The 3,982-nt window shown below is 46.0% G+C and overlaps 1 non-coding gene across 1 annotated transcript; it reads left to right on the top strand.

Moving 5' to 3' along the window:
• The first annotated feature begins 1,794 nt into the window (after positions 1-1,794).
• Positions 1,795-1,867, top strand: Trnad-guc. Its single transcript has one exon. It is a non-coding gene; the product is annotated as a tRNA-Asp (tRNA).
• Positions 1,868-3,982: the final 2,115 nt, after the last annotated feature.

Consider the following 3,982-nt stretch of genomic DNA (forward strand, 5'->3'; position numbering starts at 1 on the left):
TTTAATCTAGGAATACGTACAGAGGTGGATGATGAAATATTATGAAGATATGAAGAGGATGTCATAAATGAAAATGGCAAAAGACTAGTAAATATTTGCACTGTCTAGGATTTGAAAATTATAAACTGTTTCTTCTCTTATACGTTTACACATAAAAACACGAGGTCCCAAGTCGTACAAGAGATTTCAGACAAATATTACAAAGAAATATTGTAGACTTAGGATGAATGATGCAAGGGTATGCAGAGGCCAAGAATGCGGCTTTTACCACTTCCTGCTTGGGAGAAAGACAGTCTTCCCACCATGGGGAAAAGGATACCTCAAGTAGGTAGCCAACCTATCAAAATTCTGGATCCTTTTATATGTAATGGAAACGGTATCAGAAAAAAAGTGTTAAATTTATTTCTAAGCCGTCACTACAGCCCCCATGCCATTGTGCAAACAATGAGTCAGAGAATTTTGAAACGGCCGGCCGGTGTGGCCGAGCGGCTCTAGGCGCTTCAGTCTGGAACCGCGCGACCGCTACGGTCGCAGGTTCGAATCCTACCTCGTGCATGGATGTGTGTGATGTCCTTAGGTTAGTTAGCTTTAAGTAGTTCTAAGTTCTAGGGGACTGATGACCTCAGATGTTAAGTCCCATAGTGCTCAGAGCCATTTGAGCCATTTGAACTTTGAAACCTGACTTAAGCAACAAAACCTGTCAAAACCTTGAACATAAAATCAGGAGTAAGACTGGGAGATGGTTTACCACACCTACTTTTCAACTGTACATTAGAGAAGGTAGTGAGAAAACGAAGGAAATCCATCAATGCTTAGGGTGTTTAGAGGCGAAGGAACTCAAATAAAATCACCATAGATAGTCCAGTTTTTGCAGATGATATGGCATTAATAATTATTGAGTCACCTTGTATTACCAAACAACAAATCACAAAACCATAGAAATAAACAGACAAAACAGGACTAAAATATAGTTTGAAGAAATACACCTCGTGACAAATATCTGTGGTATCACATATTGATACCAGTCCACAACGTATCCAGGTTGGTAACGGGCGCTGATAGCGGTAGCATGGGATCTAGCGGATGCAGTGGTGTGTGTGTGTGTGTGTGTCCACTAAGCCACATCTCCACCAGCCCTGTACTACGAACGCCCTCTGCACCGCAGTATACGATGGCTGGCTGCAGCCCCTCAGCTCACTTGCACTTCGTGCAGCTACACTAAAACACCTTCGTTGGTGCTTCTTCCTTGTGACATCTGTATCTGGACCCTGTATCTGGTTACATCATTTGTAATGAGTAGAGAAATATAAGTTAAGTAAATCTTCTGTTTGTTGTATTGACTTGTTCGCTGATCGTTTCTGCTCTGTGTAGCTTTTCTATGACGACAGTTGCCGCACCACTCTATATCCCACCTCTATTTACTGTTGTTGACGAAGTCGTAGACGACAAACTCTAGCGACGAGTACTAATACCGACATGTGGCTGTCATCAAATCTTCGAGCTGCTTTCTTCCTGTTCTGTCATCTTTTTGACTGCTTTTTTTCCGTTTCTGGTTGTCCAGTGTTTACCCAGTTTGTTCTCTTTCTGTTCTATGGTTTACTGTTTTTGCTCTCTCTGCATTATTTCTGCTTTTCACTGTTTGTATTTGTGCATTGTTTAATTCATAATGGCTATTGCGCTGCAATTGCGTGCTGCGCCTCCTGCAGTTGATCAACCCCAGTGTATTCAGTTTCAGAGTCAAGAAATGACGCAACTGCTTGAAGCGTTGCTTGAAGCGTTGAATCTCTTCATGACGGCCCGGTAGCTGAGTGGTCAGCGTGACAGACTGTCAATCTTAAGGGCCCGGGTTCGATTCCCGGCTGGGTCGGAGATTTTCTCCGCTCAGGGACTGGGTGTTGTGTTGTCCTAATCATCATCATTTCATCCCCATCGACGCGCAGGTCGCCGAAGTGGCGTCAAATCGAAAGACCTGCACCAGGCGAACGGTCTACCCGACGGGAGGCCGTAGCCACACGACATTTCCATTTCTCATGACGGCACTGGTGACTTCAAGCAAGACGCCGGACTCAAAGTCAGTGCCACCGACTGCACCGCCTGGGTATTTGCCGCCGTTTCGAGAGTTTGACGAGATAAAGGAACACCGGACAGAGTACCTCATACAGTTCAAAGCGCACATCGCAGCCCATCACACACAAGGTGCTGACAAACATTCTTATTTCCTTGTCACGGCGGGAGTGAGTGTATACCACCTGTGCGCAAAGTTGTTTCCCAAGTCGCCCAACGAGTTGGTAGACTACGCGGATCTATTGCAGACACTTACAAAGTACAATGAAGCGCCAAAGAAACTGGTATAGGCATTCTTATTTAAATACAGATATATGTAAACAGGCAGAATACAGCGCTTCGGTGAGCAACGCCTATACATAACAAATGTCTAGCGCAGTTGTTAGATCGGTTACTGCTGCTACAATGGCAGGTTATCAAGGTTTAAGTGACTTTGAACGTGGTGTTATAGTCGGCGCACTAGCGATGGGACACAGCATCTCCGAGGTAGCGATGAAGTGAGGGTTTTCTCGTTCGACCATTTCACGAGTGTGCCGTGAATATCAGGAACCCGGTAAAACATCAGATCTCCGATATCGCTGCGGCCGGAAGAAGATGCTGCAAGAACGGGACCAACGACGACTGAAGAGGATCGTTCAACGTGACAGAAGTGTAACCATTCCGCAAGTTGCTGCAGATTTCAATGCTGGGCCATCAACAAGTGTCAGTGTGCGAACCATTCAACAAAACATCACCGATATGGGCTTTCGGAGCCGAATGCCCACTTGTGTGCCCTTGATGACCGCACGACGCGAAGCCTTACGCCGTGTCTGAGCCAGTCAACACCCACATTGGACTGTTGACGAGTCTCGTTTCAAATTGTAATCTTGAGGATCGCATGCACGGGTATGGAGACAACCTCATGAATCCATGGACCATGCATGTCAGCAGGGGACTTTTGAAGCTGGTGTAGGCTCTGTAATGGTGTGGCGCGTGTATAGTTGGAGTGCTATGGCACCCCTGATACGTCTAGATACGACTCTGACAGGTGAGACGTGCGCAAGCATCCTGTCTAACCGCCTGCATTCATTCATGTCCATTGTGCATTCCAACGGACTTCGGCAGTTCCAGCAGGATAATGCGACACCTCACACATCCAGAATTACTACAGAGTGGCTCTAGGAACAAACTTCCGAGTTTGAACACTTCCGCTGGCCACCAAACTATCCACATATGAACGTCATTGAACATACTTGGGATGTCCTGCAATGTGCTGTTCGGAAGGGATCTCCACCTCCTCGTACTCTTACGGATTTGTGGACATATTTGCAGGATTCATGGTGTCGATTCCCTCCAGCACTACTTCAGATATTAGTCGAGTCCACGCCACGTCGTGTTGTGGCACTTCTGCGTGCCCGAGGGGGCTCTGTTCGATATGCAGGTGTACCAGTTTCATTGGCTCTTCAGTGTATTGTGAGGATAGGGTGCAAGTGGTAGCTGCCAGCTACAAATTCTTTAGTTTGCGTAAGAAACAAGGACAGATATATCATCAGTGGATGGCAAGGCCTTACTAGAAAGTGTAGATTGAAATGCGATTGTTACCAACAACACAGTGAAGCAATGGGTCGTGATGTCATCATGAATAATGTAGCTCAATCTCGAATTCGGGAACAGTTTCTTAAATACCCAGACCATTCCTTGCAACAGGTTCTGCAGATTCTAGACTATCAGAATATCTGCAGTAGTGCAGGAGACAGTCTTCAAGCAGCATCTGTTTGTTCTATACATAGCCACAGGTTCTAGGCGCTACAGTCTGGAGCCGAGCGACCGCTACGGTCGCAGGTTCGAATCCTGCCTCGGGCATGGATGTGTGTGATGTCTTTAGGTTAGTTAGGTTTAATTAGTTCTAAGTTCTAGGCGACTGATGACCTCAGAAGTT

The sequence above is a fragment of the Schistocerca americana genome, chromosome 6, assembly GCF_021461395.2.
Source record: "Schistocerca americana isolate TAMUIC-IGC-003095 chromosome 6, iqSchAmer2.1, whole genome shotgun sequence".
Taxonomy (NCBI): domain Eukaryota; kingdom Metazoa; phylum Arthropoda; class Insecta; order Orthoptera; family Acrididae; genus Schistocerca; species Schistocerca americana.